The sequence below is a fragment of the Asparagus officinalis genome, chromosome 9 (genome assembly GCF_001876935.1).
Source record: "Asparagus officinalis chromosome 9, Aspof.V1, whole genome shotgun sequence".
NCBI lineage: Eukaryota > Viridiplantae > Streptophyta > Magnoliopsida > Asparagales > Asparagaceae > Asparagus > Asparagus officinalis.
The window spans coordinates 23,371,502-23,389,314 of record NC_033802.1 but is presented as its reverse complement, the minus strand read 5'-3'; the positions used below and the strand labels follow the sequence as shown (position 1 = coordinate 23,389,314).

General features: G+C 35.7%; 1 pseudogene; it reads left to right on the top strand.

The window, feature by feature from the left end:
* Nucleotides 1-5,036, top strand: part of LOC109823300 — a 9,854-nt pseudogene extending 4,818 nt beyond the window's left edge.

Below are 17,813 nucleotides of genomic sequence, written 5' to 3'. Positions count from 1 at the left end.
TCGTCCTCCTCTCCCTCCCCTCCCCCACCACCACCTCCACCCTCCCCCTCCCCTTCAAAACCCCTCTCCTCCCCTCCCCTCCAAACCCTTCTTCCCCCTCCTCTCCCTCTCTCTAAAAAACAACAAGCAGACCCAAACCCTAGTCCCTTTTGTAGTAAAGACCTCCGACTGGGCCCAGCAAGAAGAAGAGAACAAGGTAGTAACTGATGAGGGGGAGGGGCAGGGGGAGGGGATAACCACTGCTGGGCTTTCAGAAGGAGAAGGGGATGAGATTGGAGGAGAGGAGGAGGTGGAGGGTGGGTATGTTGAGCCACTGGAGGATGCGAAGCTGTTCGTCGGGAACTTGCCTTATGATGTTGATAGCCAGAGGCTAGCCTAGCTTTCGGCAAAGGCTGGGGTTTTCGAGGTTGCTGAGGTATATCGACATTCATCCTCTATTATTTTCTTGGTTATTTTTGGTTAAGAATTTCAACATAGAAAGGTGAACAAGGAACGCATTTATGAGTTTGGGAAAAATGAAGAACAAAGTTAGGGGTTGAGGTAGCAAATTGTCTGATAGATGTCAATTTGAAAACTTTGGGTTGTCAAATTGTCAAAATTGAACCTCATGGTATGAGAGTTAAGAAAAGGGTGAAACTTTGGGAGTATTCAAGTGCAAGTTATCTTATTTTCTTTGCTAATTTGTTTCTCTGTTTGGTAGGTGGTTCTAATGGGTTCCGCAAGGAGAAGGGATTTTGTTTGAGCGTTTGGTTTATTTGGCTTTTATAATATACAAGGTTTGGGATTTAAATTTTCTTTTGGGCGACATTGATGTAAAGAAATTTGAGAATAAAATCTATAAACTCCATATTATATTCTGATATTGTCTATGTTTTTGCTTAACGTGGGTTCTAATATGCTGCTTTTTTGAGTTAAGAGTTTGATGTTTTATCCTCAGACTATTCTGCTGCCTGTGATATTGGTTGGATTTTCTTTTTCAATTGCTACTAGATGTTTTTGGTCTCATTCCCTCTACTTTTTATGGAGTATGCAGCAAAGGTGAGGTTTCTTATGTTCTGTTTGACGTGGGTTCAGAGTGGAGGCGACTTAGGATTAGAGTTAGAAACTTAAAAGTTGGTTTCATTTAGTCCTCATTAAAGATTATAGGTAAGTTCAGTATTTATCCTCAGTTTTTTTTACAAAAAAAATGCTATTATGTTTTGTCCAAATTATGCATTGTGGTTTTTAAAGTTTTGGTTGTTGAGGTGAGTATTCGGATACTGATGTTTTGAGGTTAGAGTCTAAGTTTTTCTCCACTACCCGACCTAGATCTTTTGAGTTATTTTTTCCCTGTAGTATTTGATGTGTTACTTCCAGTTTGGAGTATGATTTAATTTTCTATTATGTACTATAAATGATGTTGTCATTTGTATTGCTTGATTTTTATAATTAAAAGAGTTCTATCAAGATGTTATTTTTCTTGTATTATTTGATGTGGATTTGGATATATGTCTAAAGATTATGGTTCATAAAAAAAAAATTCTTCACTTTTGGCAGTAAAGCAGATAGATTTTTCATCCTAAATAATCTTCTGTAGAATGAAATTTTGTGAATCCAGGGATTAACACTAACCTTTCTCTAGATTATGTCTTGGGAATGAGGATTCCAAATTTTTTTTCACTATAATGAACAGAGCAGTTATAATTTCCTTTTGTTACATACAGTTGATTTTTGGGAGAAAGATTTGGTAGTTTGGATAAAGTAGTATTAGAACTGGGAACTCGTGTGATTATAACGATGGAGGTATCTATTACTACTAATAGTTACTCTTTAGTCTTCACTATATCTATATTTACTTAATTTGAGTTGATGTAATTTATATGGTTTGTAAGTTATTTGGTTTGTAATTAAGACTTTACACGATGCCCTTTTCATCTTGAATGTTTAGAGTTTAAAGTTTTGTGTGATAGTTTCTTTATTATGGGGTATGCATTATAGAGGATGCTGCTAGTAAAATTGTGTATCTAGATTCTTATTTGGAAGGTACTAACAAATGACTATTAATTTTTTCTTATGATGATAAAGGATTTTACAATATACAGTTCGACCAATATTTGTATAGTGTTCTTATTATTAAAAAAACTTTTATTTTGATTGATAAAGAAGGGATCTTTAATAAATGCTCCTGTATTTGGTCATGTAGGTTATCTATAACAGGGAAACGGATCAAAGCCATGGTTTTGGGTTTGTTACCATGAGTACGATTGAAGAAGCTGAGCAAGCTGTTGAAATGTTCCATCGTTATGTAAGTTTTGTCAAATCTTCTATGAGTTCTTTTTTTTATGTGAGAAAATAACACCTGCTAACTGCCTATCTAAACCAAATCTTTTCCGGTTTTAATATCCTTTAGAACTACAGAATGAGAAGGGCAAGATGTCATATTTTGTGTCCTTTATCTTCTTCATCTTCTTCTTCCACCACCACTACTACTACTCTAGGAACGAGGTGAACAACAATGACATATATAGATAAATTGGCTTACTCTTTTTTTTTTGGGTTTTTCATAACTGTAAATCCGAAAAAATGAAAGTACTTCTGAAAACATACTAGTTTGGACATAAGTTTTGTGCTTGTTTGTAAATGTGTGACTGCTATTATTTGCATTTGAGAATCTTTAGTTTCCCTTCATATCTTAACATCAAGTATTTCAATAATATATTACTCCTACATCCTACATAAGTTAGCAATGTATTGTAATTATCTCAATGACTATAAATATTACAGTACTTTTTAATCCTACTCTATCACGGTTATTTGTTTAAAATTCTTAGTGCATTGGACATAAGTTAAACCATCTTACCAAATTATTTTTATGGTTTGTGATTCTCGTTGCGTTGGGAACAGGATGTTAATGGTAGGCTTCTAACTGTAAATAAGGCAGCCTCAAGAGGAGCTCGCCCTAAGAGGCACAAGGAATGGGCAAACTCCCTCTTTTCCGGAATTTTATAAGGAAACCCACTACCCGAAAAAAGGAAAGTATGGGTAAACGAGAAAGCACATGATATCTATGTACGTATGTCCAATTTACTTTTGTTAAATCAATCTATCCAAAAAAACTTATATCAATTCATTAATGATAGAGATCTTACATCTTGAAAAATGATAGGAGCGATTAGTCAACAAGGCTGTAAGGTATTTCTATATGTCCATGTTATGTAATTATTTTGTGTGTCATAAGTTTTGGCAATCAAAATTGATATAACCTTCTTCTTTTGCTTCTTCTAATCATATAACCCTGTGTATACAAAAGCGAGATGCATGAGAGAGAACTGGTTGATCTTCGGAAGGAAAGTCAATGGGAAATTCTGAATACTCTCTTCTCTGTGTCAGAAGCAGTAATGTATATGCATGTGATTACTCTCTTTTTCATGTAGTTTTCTCTTTTTGACCATCTACTGTATATTTTTCTCCTATTCTACTTTGGATAGGAAATTTAAAAAAGTAAAACCTTCACATTCATCAGCCTCTCTAGCTTCTTAATAGTTTAAGATATGTCATGTAGTGCTTATTTGCATAAATATTGCTACTTCTTACCTATCAGATTAAATGGTTTCAGTTTTATACTTGTTCTGATTAAGTGGAACATTAACTAGTATGAATTTTTGTTGAACAAATGAGTAATTAAGATCGCTTCCAGGTGTTCATTGAACTTAGCTATTCAATTTTGAAGATATTAATCTCAATAAATATTTGAGGATGACATCATAGTTAATGAAATCTTTATGCTTTTATCAAACATTGAGGATCATGTCTGTATGAAAACATTGAGTATATTAATCTCTATGTTGTTTGATGTTTATTACAAGATTCATATTGAGGTAAAAGAGGATAATGGTCTTGTTTGTTTATTTGTATCCTAGTCATTTGAACTATTTCTTTCATGTTTCTGACGCTTGCTGCTTTGCTTTCACACAAAACGACAAGCTCGATGATTTAAGCATTCATATGGGAACATCAAATGGGAAGCGCCTTTAATAGTATTCATCTCTTAATTGGTCTATTTGCTTATTGAGGGTGTAGGAATTGTTGAGGGGACTACCCATGACACATGACTTTAAAAGTTTCAGATTTCATATGATTTATTGGAATTATTCATTTATTTTGAGCAGGTTGAAATAACTATCTTAGATCTTAAATATTTGTTGTTAAATATTTGCCCCGTTCGAGGGAGTTTCTTTTTTCTCACTTTGGAGGCTGTAAACTTGGTAGGGTTGATTACTTTCATGAAAATAAATTCACTAACTGCTAATAAATATATTAAAAAACATCATATTTACTAAAGGGTGAGGACTTACAATTGTACTTTTCTTAATACGGGGAAATTCTATTTACTCTGAACAAGACAATATATTATAATTGTCGGATGCACAATTATAATGAATATCAATTTTGATGTAACTGTTAGTGTTTGGCATTTCTCATGGAAAGACTATATCTGTGTGCTAATCCGTTTATCTGTTTCTGTATCAATTTGTCCATACAGGTTGTTCCTGGGTTTAGGCATGGAGTCCTATTGATGCGAAACAGGGGAGGGGGTCTATCGGAATCAGCGATCTAATTCGAACAACGCACCGTTTTGCCAAAATTCATGATCTTCGGTAGGAAATTAATTTAAAACAGTTAATACGACCGATGGATTTTAACAAGATTTGTAATGATAACCATAAACAATTCCAATCTTGAATAATTTATTTGCAATATAAATTATCATTTTCGCAAGTTCCCAGATCAATATCAATTTTTCAACAGTCACAGATTCAGTTCTCCCAACTCACAGATATAATATAAGCAGCGAATATATGATAAGAATTTAGAGATGTACTACTCATGCAATTAACTAATAAATTGAGATTAACAGAAATTACTGAGTTGAGAGTTTACTATCCCAAATGCTGAGAGAAATCCAAAAGCCCAAGCTATTCCTGTGAAGCCCATAGCCCATTTATTAACAAACCCATCAATATATTATGTGATCGGTTCTTCTTCATTTCACGAAACAAAAGGAGAAACCAACGGCTGTTTGGTGCGGTGGGCTATGACTGTTTGAGGATGAGGGCAGCGGCGCTCTTCGTTGTGGCTGAGGACGGCGGCGGGGCTGGACGGCGGGGCTGACAGAAGGCAGTGACGGGGCTTGATGGCTGTGCGGCTGAAGGCAGATCTGTCTCTGGCAGGGCTGCTCGTCGGGGAAATAGCAGGGAGAGGGGTTTGGGTTTTGTTGCTGCTCGGCTGGAATGAGAGCAGGAGAGTGGTGGCTGATCTATGAAGGAGGTGGAGGAAGATGGTGCGGTTGTGGATGAGGGGAGATGAGGCTGTAGGCGCTGGTGCGGAAGAGATAGAAGAAAGGGGGCGACGCGGCTGGAGTTGCTGGAGGAGGTTTGAGGACTGTTGGGAAGGAGGAGCGGTGCTTGGGCGGGCGCTGATGTAGGGGAGCCGGGCTTTTACGGATGGAGTAGTGGGGGATGGAGGCGGCAAAAGGGGACTGAAGGATTGACAGGTCTGGGAGGGAACTGATGGCGTTGCGGTCGGAAGAGAAGAAAACACGGGAGGGAATGGGAGGAGGAGTTAATTGCGATGCTGGAGGAGGAGAGGAGAGTTGGGTTGGGTGGCGTTGTTTGGAGGAAGAAGATGAACAATGTTGTTTCTTTTTTTTTTAAAGAGAGAAGGAATTTGCGGCTAGAAGAAACGAAGAAAACAAAGTCTCAACCTAGGGTTTCACACCCCTGAATGTTTCACACAAACAGTTAGGCTAATACCAGATTTTTTTTCTTTCAATTCTTCAATGATTTCATTTGATTACAAGAGTTCTTAAATAAAAGAGAAAATACAAATCTCTCATAATCACTCAGATCCCTCAAATCTCTCTTATAATCAAATACAATCAATCAGTTGATTAACTACCAAATAAAAATCAAAATTCGAAATTCAAAATTCAAAATTTCAAATTTTAAAATCCTATCAAAAATAGAAAATAACTAAATAAAGAAACTGATATTCTTGTCCTCATCATTCTCCCCGGGTAGGAGAAAACTCGACTCCGTCGAGTTAGCTGCAGAAGCTTGTCATCTTCAATATAATTTGCCTGCATCTTAATCTGCCGTCAGTTACTTTCCTGCATCTCAAATCATTAGCTAGATTGCATTGTAAATTCACCATCTAAAATATTATCAAAATTCACTGCTGTGTAGGTGAATATATAGAAGTGGGGGTAAAGTGAATGAACTCTCAGAAATAATGGGCTAGGGTCAGGCTTATATCAATGGGCTGCCAATAACATTGTGAACTGCTTAATCAATCAATATTAAAAATAGAACTATGACCAAATCGATTGGGCTGCCAATAACATTGTGAACTGCTTAATCAATCAATATTAAAAATAGAACTATGACCAAATCGATAAAATAAATGTTGCTATTAATTAGTTCAAGAGTTGGAAAAGTTCATAAATATCATGTCAAATCTTAAACAACTATAAATAAACTGTATTGGACAAGTCCAAACCATCTTAATTATCATCATTAACAATTTTAAATTATGTCCTGACTTCATATCATTCATTTCAGTTAACAATATATTTATTCAAGTTAGATCACTAATTCCACAATATATGACCAATGCAATTCAAAATGATGTGAATCAACTCAATTGACTATGTATGAGATGCAGACTCAACAATGTGATCAATGACAGATGTAAACTCAACAAAGTGTTCAATACGCATAACGTCCTCTATCAAATGGAATAATTAGGTGTTCCTTCGTTGATGTGCATAACAAATTTCTTGTCCTAACAATGATAGTGAGGAACATGTAGATACATGCAGGAAAGATGAGTGTTTTGGTGCACTTAACATGAGAGAAAAAGGAAATGGAAACACTCGTGCTACAGCTTGTATCCCTAATCAATATTTTCTCCCAAAATGGATCAGTGTATGTGGGAGTGATTGTTGGGACAATGCATGGTGGTGGGATATCTAGTATGGTAGTTATTTCACTAGGTTCAGTTAGGTATTCAACTTCCAAACAAATATCATAAGGAACGTGTTGGGTATCATATTTGTCCGGGAGGACTTCATGGGGGACATCAACAACGTTTTCAATCACAGGAGGAGGGAGTTCAGGAGTCGTTGGCGTTTCAATTTCAGAAACAATTTCAGGGATAACATCAGTGAACTCCGTGATCAGGTGGGTAGCTTGGGAAAAGGCCGGAGTGTTGTCATTGCATGAAATTTCAATCAACTCCACAATTGTTAGGGTAGTTTCAGAAGGCACAGAAATGCATGGTTCTTTGATTATACTACCCTGGATTTTCTTGTCAGCGTTAGATTTTGTCAAATTTACGGCCTGGGTAACGGTTTCCTCAATAATAGATTTTGATTTCGTTATAGGCGACTTATTAATTCTAACTCTGAACGGAGTTGTACAGACGGATGCAACGTGCTCATATCCTTGACAATTGTAACATTGCATTATTGGGCTAAGTTTGAAGAGAGATCTCTCTGACTTCTGGCCCTTGGGATTGACTCTAGATTGGGAAGAACTAGGGTTAGATCGATTCAGAGGCTGACTAGAGGTATTGGCACGGAAAAACTGGGAGGAATGAGTTTGAAAATTCTGAGCCCTATGAGATTGGTGGACTCTGGCTTCATCTAATTCTTGAACTAAGGTGTAAGCTCTCTCAAGGGTGTTTACTCCTCTAGCAAAGAGTTCGGCTTGGAGGTCGCTTCTTAATCCAGCTCTAAATTTTGATAAGACTTTCATCGGTACCTCTGGTTCAAGGGTACTGCATCGAGTAAATAATTCATCAAATTGAGCAACGTACTCTTTTGCAGAATTGGTTCCCTGAGTAAGACAATGCCACTTATCTAGCAATCTATAAATAAACGATGGCGGGAGATATTTTCGTTTCAGTTCGTCGGCCATTTCTCGCCAGATAAAAATTGGTAACTCACCTCTAATATGCCTTATCATTTCGAAGTTGGACCAACATTGGCAAGCGGGTCCGGTGAGCTTCATTGTGGCAAAGTTGACTTTCTGGGATTCCGTCAAGGTGTACCAATCGAAGTAGCGATCCATGCTCTTTAGCCAATCAAAGAAAGTTTCTGGGTCGAGCCTACCATCAAAGGTTGGTGGATCGGGCACGGGTTGAGGTGGGGGTCGATGAACTATGTATCCATGACCTTGCTGTGGGTATCCATAGTCTTGACCTTGTGGCGGCGGAGTTGTAGTCCACATTTCTTTGAGCCTCGCTAATCTTTCGTGGGTTTCACCAATCGTGCTGCTAGTTCAGCGAATTTCTTAAGGAGTTCGGGATCGGTGCTGTTTGACATACTGAACTCACTAGTCACTTGACTCTTCTAATCGATGTGGTAGACATGTGCGAGTGGCATGCGCTAACAACTAGTTGAGATGAATGGGGTGCACAACAACTAAATGAGATTTTTTTTAAAAAAAAAAGATAAAAAAAATTTCCTATCCTAGAACCATGCTCTGATACCAAAAATGATGCGAAACAGGGGAGAGGGTCTATCGGAATCAGCGATCTAATTCGAACAACGCACTGTTTCGCCAAAATTCATGATCTTCGGTAGGAAATTAATTTAAAACAGTTAATATGACCGATGAATTTTAACAAGATTTATAATGATAACCATAAACAATTCCAATCTCGAATAATTTATTTGCAATATAAATTATCATTTTCGCAAGTTCCCAGATCAATATCATTTTTTCAACAGTCACAGATTCAGTTCTCCCAACTCACAGATATAATATAAGCAGCGAATATATGATAATAATTTAGAGATGTACTACTCATGCAATTAACTAATAAATTGAGAATAACAGAAATTACTGAGTTGAGAGTTTACTATCCTAAATGCTGAGAGAAATCCAAAAGCCCAAGCTATTCCTGTGAAGCCCATAGCCCATTTATTAACAAACCCATCAATATATTATGTGATCGGTTCTTCTTCATTTCAGGAAACAAAAGGAGAAACCAACGACTGTTCGGTGCGGTGGGCTATGACTGTTTGAGGATGAGGGCAGCGGCGCTCTCCGTTGTGGCTGAGGACGGCGGCGGGGCTGGACGGCGGCGCTGACACGAGGGACAAGCGACGGCGGCTTGAGGCTGCGCGGCTGAAGGCAGATTTGTCTCTGGGCAGGGTGCTCCGCTCGGGAAATAAGCAGCGGAAGGGCGTGGGTTTTGTTGGGCTGCTCGGCCTGGGAATGAGGCAGTGAGAGTGGTCGCTGATCTATGAAGGAGGGGGAGGAAGATGTGGCCGGTTGGGATGAGGGGGAGCAAGGGGAGATGAGCTGTAGGCGCTGGTGCGGAAGAGATAGAAGAAAGGCCGCGACCGGCTGAGTTGCTGGCAGGAGGTTGCAGGACTGTTGCCGAAGGAGGAGCGTGTTGGGCGGCGCTATGTAGGGGACGGCTAAGGATGGAGTAGTGGGCGATGGAGGCGCGCAAAAGGGCCGACTGAAGGATTGACGGGTCGGAGGGACCTGATGGCGTTGCGCGGAAGAGAAGAAACACGGAGGGAATGCCGGAGGGAGTTTAATTCATGCTGGGCGAGGAGGAGAGCGAAGTTGGCTGCGTGCGTTGTTTGGAGAAGAAGATGAACAGTGACTGAGTTTATGAAGAGGAGAGAAGAAGGAATTTGCAGTTTGGAAGAAACGAAGAAAACAAAGTCTTAACCTAGGGTTTCACACCCCTGAATGTTTCACACAAACAGTTAGGCTAATACCATATTTTTTTTCTTTCAATTCTTCAATGATTTCATTTGATTACAAGAGTTCTTAAATAAAAGAGAAAATACAAATCTCTCATAATCACTCAGATCCCTCAAATCTCTCTTATAATCAAATACAATCAATCAGTTGATTAACTACCAAATAAAAATCAAAATTCGAAATTCAAAATTCAAAATTTCAAAATTTAAAATCCTATCAAAAATAGAAAATAACTAAATAAAGAAACTGATATTCTTGTCCTCATCACCTATGTATCAGCCAAATTATCTTATAACAGAAACTAAAGAGTATGAAAAGTAAATTAGGAAGATCCTTAATGATTCAAATGGTAGCTTATTAACTGAAGCATATACAGTCCGGTCAGACTCTTAGGTACCGTTTGGCAAAGGGTTAAGTGAGGGGTTAAGGAGACTTAACCCCTTCTTAACCTGCCAAACACAACAAATTTATATAAGGGTTAAAGTGAGTTAACCCTCCATAATTTGCCAAACATAAAAAATATAGAAGGGTTAAGTTAACCCCTCTAGAGGGGTTAAAATGAGTTAACCCCTCAAAATGAGGGGTTTACTAATACTCCTATTTAGATGGAATAAGAGTTAACCCTTCTAATTGTAAAGAAAATAGTCAAAATCATTGTTATTCCCAAACACTAAAACTGGTCATAAGGGCTAAAATAAAACTTATTTAACGGGTTAATAATTTAGTCCTTCGGATTATCAAATGGGCTAAGTACATTAATCCTTCTCTTTAACCCCTCTTCATTAACCCTTTGCCAAACGGGGCCTTAAAAAACAATGTAACAAAACATAGGCACTTACATCAGTGAGCTCTTCATTGTTAACATGTGTACTGACGAGATCACCAAAACTGTTTTGTTCGCCCAACAAGCTAGCTGCACTTTCCAGCACAGAACAAAAAACATTTCTTGGGGAATCATGTTGTTCAATACTTTCGACTGCGCACCTGATATCAGCCTGGCAAAGGGATCATGGTCAAAGTGTAATCAAAATGAAACCTACTTAGCCAATAAAATTAACCAAGCATACATCTGCCGATTGTGTTGCACAAGATAATTTGCCCATGCTGGTTATTTTTAACCCTGTTCTATATAGTCCATCCTTCAATTGTGTTGCACACTGATTTAAAATCATGGATTTATTTGTAATATTGTTGTGTAATTTATGATCCTTTCATATTCAGGTGTCGAAATTATATGAAGTTGTTGTTGGAGTTATAATAAAGATAACTTAAAACTTGATATTGTATTGGGAAAGTTTAGTCTCACATATTGTGAGGTGTAAACGTTATTCGGGTGAGCGTAGAAAACCCGGTTGTGATAGTGGATTTCTCCCCGGGAGAGGAGAGCGGAGACGTAGGACGGAAGGTCCGAACTCCGTGATCATATCGTGTGTTTGAGTTTGCTTTGGCGCACTTAATCTTATGTTTATATTTCTTGTCGCCACTGTCCATAGCTCATTATTTATATCATCCACTATCTAGTTTATTCTGTTTACTCTTGTATTAGTTTATATATCCTTGTATATATATATTTCATCATATAGGATATATCTCATTGTTTACATTACTTATCCTAGCTCATATATCTTGTTGTATTTCATACTTGCTAGGATAACTTGTTAATTAGTTTTTAATTGGCATAAAATCGGATTAGATTAGCATAAGACCCTAATCACCCCCCTCTAGGGTCTAACAATTGGTATCAGAGCTTGGTGCTCTTTGATTTAAGGTCTAATCGCCTTGAGTTAAAGATCCAAGTTATCTTTTTGTGCTAATCTTGTTTTTGATTGCATTTGTATCTTGCTTGCATATTTTTACAAATTATGGATATGAATGATGCATCTTGTTTAGGCTATGATTCTAGTGTTGCTCCTAAATTCAATGTTTTTTCCTTATGCTCAATGGTGCTTTAGGTTTAAAATATTTGTTCAATCTAAAAATATCGATTTATGGGAAATCATTGATTATGCTTATATTGTGCCCACGTTGGAGAAATCCAAGTGGAGCAAACATAATAAAAAGATGTTTATTATGAACAAGCTTATGTTAGAATTTTTATTAAATGCATTTGATTCATTTATGTCTAACAAGCTTGATTCTTTTGATAGCACTTATACATTGTGGAAATTCATAGAAGCGCATCAAGGGGACATGGAAGCGATCCGACAAGCTTTGGAGGATCCCGCTTTAAGTTCAAAAGGAGCATCATGCACACGGCCACTAGGCGATAGCCCTAGTGAGGTTTGCGAGTTTGAAACCACTAATGATTTATCTAGTGATGAACTTGCTTGTGCGAGTGAAAAATTGTTGCATGCCTATACTAAGTTGCTGCCTATAACAAATTACATAAAGATTTTATTGATTTACAAAGCAAGCATGAAGATTTGAAATCTGATCATTAGTTGTTAGCATCTAAGTTTGAAACTATTTCTAATGAAAATGTGATCCTTAAAGAAAACAATAAAAAATTAAAATCGGATCATGATTCTTTGCTTTCAAACTTTGCCAAGTTAACTCATGAAAAAAATAATACCATGTTAGAAGTAGAGAACATACAAAATGATACTGCTTCCTTTATAAATGACTATTTATGTTCTACTTCTAAAAATGCATATGTGCCTAAAAATAATGAAGAATTGAATCTTATGAATAAATGCATTTCATCTTTAGATTCAACTTTGAAAATATGCATTAATAATCATAAGAGGCTTATGAATATGTGTGCCAAGTCTAAGTCATCATCCACTCATTATGCACACATATATAGCAAAGTTTACAAATGCTCTAATTGCGGCCGAAAAGGTCATTTATCAAAAATTTTCTATGATGCACACAAACATAAGAATGCTAAGGCTCCTTGTGCATCTCATGTAGCTTCTTCATCACATACACTTACACATTCACATGCTCATTCTCACAAAGTTCATCATAAGCATGCTAGTGTGTTCAAGTGTGATCATTGTGGTCGTTTTGGCCATTTGGCAAAATTTTGCTATGATTTGAAAAAGACTTCACTTTTGCCAAATGATTTTAAAAGACCACAAAAGTTTAAATGTGATGTTTGTGGTAGATTTGGACATCTTGCTAAATTTTGTTTTGATATACAAAAAGCTTCTAAATTGCAATATGTTCCAAATAGACCATTGTTTAAGAATGTTTCTCATTTGCAAAATAATTTTAAAAGAAAATCTTTATTTGCAAATGATTCCCGTGCACGAACTAATGGTCCACAAAAACAAATGGATCTCTTTCATTGCACAAATTGCAATCGGAAGGGTCATTTGAATGAATATTGTTTTGACCATGTTAGTGCACCACATATACCTAAGAGGGTTCATAACCCTAAGGTTTTGAGCTTAAATGATAGGGATCATGTCCCTAAATCTTTTGGTACCAAGAGTTCTTGGGTACCAAAACAAATTTGATTTTCAAACTAAGAATTTTAATGTTTTTATCCATATGGGTTATTACTAGCTCAAGAGCTAGATATGGTTGCCTCTCTTGATTTTTTAAAATCAATGATGATTTGGTTTTATGTTCTTATATGATTTACTTGTGATTTATGATTTTATTGGTTGATTTGTCTTCATTTGAAAACCTTTTACATGATTTTCATGTTCCTTTTCTTTTGATTTCATAAATCTATTTTTGATCTTTATGTTTTTGTTAATGAGACACTATTTTCATATTGAACTTTGATATATTTATATATGTTCTCATTTGTCTTTATGTATGTGAGTTGTGTTTAGCATACTTTCCATCTATGCTTGCTCACATATGTTTGCCATGATCTTCATTTCATATATTGTATGCTTGCTCACATGTTTTGCCTTGATCTTTATTGCATATATTTTATATGGCATTTTGATAGGGGGAGCTATTCCCTATTCTATGTTTGTTTTTATACTCACCTATGCTTATTGATAGGGGGAGCTTTCGCTCTCTTAATTCTTTTGTCCTCTTTTTGATGTTGTCAAAGGGGGAGAAATATTGTGAGTATATTCTTTCTTGTTTATATGCATGTGAATTATAAATTATATATTTATTTCCTTCATGCATATATCTCTTTGATGATGTTTAACAAATAATTTACCACTAATGTTGTTTGTTTAGTATTTGTGTTTTCTTATTTATTATAGACAAACAACGTAGTTGGAGGTTGGATGGATTGCGCCATAACGATCATATCAAATGGAGGATGGCGGATATAGTGGTTGAAGTAATGCAATTCAAGTTCAAGATCCGAGTTCAAGCTTCATCCGCAAGTGTACCAAGTTAAGCTTATTGAAGATCAAGATTGCTTGGGTATATTAGTTTAGTTTTATATTATGTGTGTTCAATACTTTAAGCTCAATCATATACACACATACACGTATTTGGTTTTATATATATATAGTCATATATATAAATACAAGTTTTGATTTTCTAGTTTAAATATGAAACAAATACATATTTATATATATACATGTTTGTTTTCATATGGTTAAGTTGTTTTGGTTTATTTATGTAGATATGAAACAATATATATATTCATATACACTTTTATTTGTTTTATATTCTATTGTATTTAGAAAATATTATGTTTATAGATTGAAGACTTGTTCAAACTATTTTCATATCTCGTATAATGTCTACAAATCCATTCTAAAGTGTTTCCAAGTTGTTTGAACTCGTTTTTGGAAAAATCAAGTTTTTTGTTCATGTACGTGCATGTGTTCGTGCATGTGTTCGTGCATGTTTTTACAAAACAGATACGTTTTCACAATTGGGAAATGAGATTTGAAAAATTTCTTCGTTCACATATTTATTATCATATATACAAATATTTTCCCAAGTTTTACTAATTTTGGAGTTGTTTTGTTATTTTTAATTGAATTTACAAAACCGAGTTTTCAGCAGTTTTTCAGAAACTGTTTATCTGTGTTCAAACATTTATTTCTCTCAATTGGAAAGTGATTTTTCAGAAATTCTTTCTCTAACATGTTCATCTATATGTCTAGAACCTTTCCTCAAAATTTTATGATTTTTGGAGTTGATTTACTATTTTTAATTGATTTTACAAAGCCAGAGACGCAGAAAAATCAGATCTGCCAGATTGCTACAGTACCCACGGTCGACGGCTACAGTCGACCGCGAGAGTTACTGTAGCACAACGGCTCTATTTTTCCTGGTTATGATTTTTTAGGGATTTGCCTCGTTTTTTGGGCTTTTTTTTGGCTTTGGGTTGTTGTCTTGAGTTCTTATAAATACCCATCATCCCTCAACACTTACAACCATCCAAGAAGTGTTTTAAACAAGTTTTAAACAAGGGTTTAAGTGTGTTTTAGTGTTTGTTTGGTTTATGAAGAAGTTTTCACAAGTGGAGGAGATCATCTTCTTGTTTGGGCTTTAATCTCCATCTCTCCATCTTGTCATCTATTGGAGAAATTTTCTAAACTCTATCTAGCTTTACATTTGCTTAGTTATTTGATTATCATTCTTTGAAGCTAGTTTTTATATTGAGTTTAGATTTGATTATATTATCTCATTGTTACACACACCCACTTGAGCTTATTGTATTTGCATACATAGTATATTAGGGTTGTGAGAGATTGTAACATTGAGTTGTGCTTAATTGTATTCTCATCTATTGTAGAGAATAAATTTATATTTGTTACATTGTGAGTGGTGTAAGGTTTTCGGTGAGCTTGAAAACCGAGTGTGTTGTGGAGTTTTCGGTGAACTATAAAACCGAGTGTGAGGAGTGAACGTTGATCGGTGAGCGTTGAAAACCGACATTGTGAGGTGTAAACGTTATTCGGGTGAGTGTAAAAAACCCGGTTGTGATAGTGAATTTCTCCCCGGGAGAGGGGAGCGAAGACATAGGACGGAAGGTCCAAACTCCGTGATCATATCGTGTGTTTGAGTTTGCTTTGGCGCACTTAATCTTATGTTTATATTTCTTGTCGCCACTGTCCATAGCTCATTATTTATATCATCCACTATCTAGTTCATTCTGTTTACTCTTGTATTAGTTTATATATCCTTGCATATATATTTCATCATATAGGATATATCTTATTGTTTACATTGCTTATCCTAGCTCATATATCTTGTTGTATTTCATATTTGCTAGGATAACTTGTTAATTAGTTTTTAATTGGCATAAAATCGGATTAGATTAGCATAAGATCCTAATCACCCCCCCTCTAGGGTCTAACAAATTTGATAGGTTATGCTTTCCTTAATCGGTTTCATAGTCTATGCTTAGTAAATTTAAAGTAAAATATGATAAAAAGAGAATATTGTATAAATTCTAAATAAAACAAACTAGTAGACTCAATTCTAGATTCTTATCTTATCCACTTGATTTTCTTACCTTTTTAGATTGAATTCTCACTTGATTCCTCTTTTCTTATCTTTATTTTTATTATTTGTTCTTTTATGACTCTATTTTTTTTTGTTTCCTCTTTGTTCCCTTTTCCTTTTTCCTCGTTTTGAATTTTCTTCTTAATTTTTTTTTCTTCTCTATTTTATTGTTTATTTTTCTTCCCTTTTGTTAGACCCGAGAGAGAGAGAGAGAGAGAGAGAGAGAGAGAGAGAGAGAGAGAGAGAGAGAGAGAGAGAGAGAGAGGGGATTAGGGTTTTTTTACTAACACAAGATGATATATCCTATCAAAGAGATATACAATATGATATATGTAAGGATATGCAAACACAAGGGTAACATAAACAAATGATATAGTGGATAAAATAAACAACGAGAGAAGGCTATAAAGATGAACAAATATAAGTGTGCTAAGCCAAACTCAAAAAGGCAATATGATCACGGAGTTCGGACCTTCCGTCCTACGTCTCCGCTCCCCACTCCCTGGGAGAAATCCACTATCACAATCCGGTTTGGAAGCCGGAACTTCTACACACTCGGTTTAAAAGTTTACCGAAAACTCTCACACAACAAACACTATGCAATCACACTCTCCCCCCCCACAAGTGTTGGACCTAGCCGTGTCTCCCTCAAGTGCTCGGTTATAACCTCTCTCTAGGTTCGTCAACCGACGCCACTCCTCTTGGGACGATCCCGGACTCTCACCACACACTCCTCTCGGTGTACAAGTGTATTACAAAGTGTATCCTCATAATTAGGCTTAATATAATAAATGTTTATTCTCTACTATGGATGAGAACACAATGAAAGCTCACACTCAATTGTTACAACTCTCACCAACTCAAATATACTATATATAAAAATACAATAAGCTCAATATGGGTGTGTGTAACAATGAGATAATATAATCAAATCTAAACTCCATATAAAAACTAGCTTTAAAGAAAGATAATCAAATAACTAAGCAAATGTAAAGCTAGATAAGAGTTTAGAAAACTTCTCAATAGATTAAGAGGTGGAGGGAGAATAGTTGGAAGCTCAAACTTCAATAGATAATCTCCTCAAGCTCTTGTAGAATTTTCTTCACAAACAAACTCTTGAAACAAACTTAAAAACCCTTCAACAAACTTGTAAAACTCTTTTTAAAACTCTCTTAAACATCCATAAGAAACAATGAAAGTTGAGGGCTTTTTCAAAAAATACAAAAAATTAGCCGTTACTAACCGTTATAGGCTGAAAAGACCAAAATACCCCTAAATTCAGCATTCTGGAAATTTATGTATCTAGTTTTGTAAAATCAATTAAAAATAGTAAATCAATTCCAAAAATTATGAAACTTTGAGGGAAGGTTCTAAACATGTAGAAGAATATGTTAGAGAAAGAATTTCTGAAAAATCATTTCTCATTTGAGAGAAATAAATGTTTGAACACAGATATACAGTTTCTAAAAATCTGCTAACATACACGATTTTGTAAAATCAATTGGGCATAGTAAATCAACTCCAAAAATGGTAAAATTTTGAGGAAAGTTTCTAAACATGTAGATAAACATTTCAAAGAAAGAATTTCTTAAATATCACTTCGCATTTGTGAAAACGCATCTGTTTTGTAAAAACATGCACGAACATACACGAACGAAA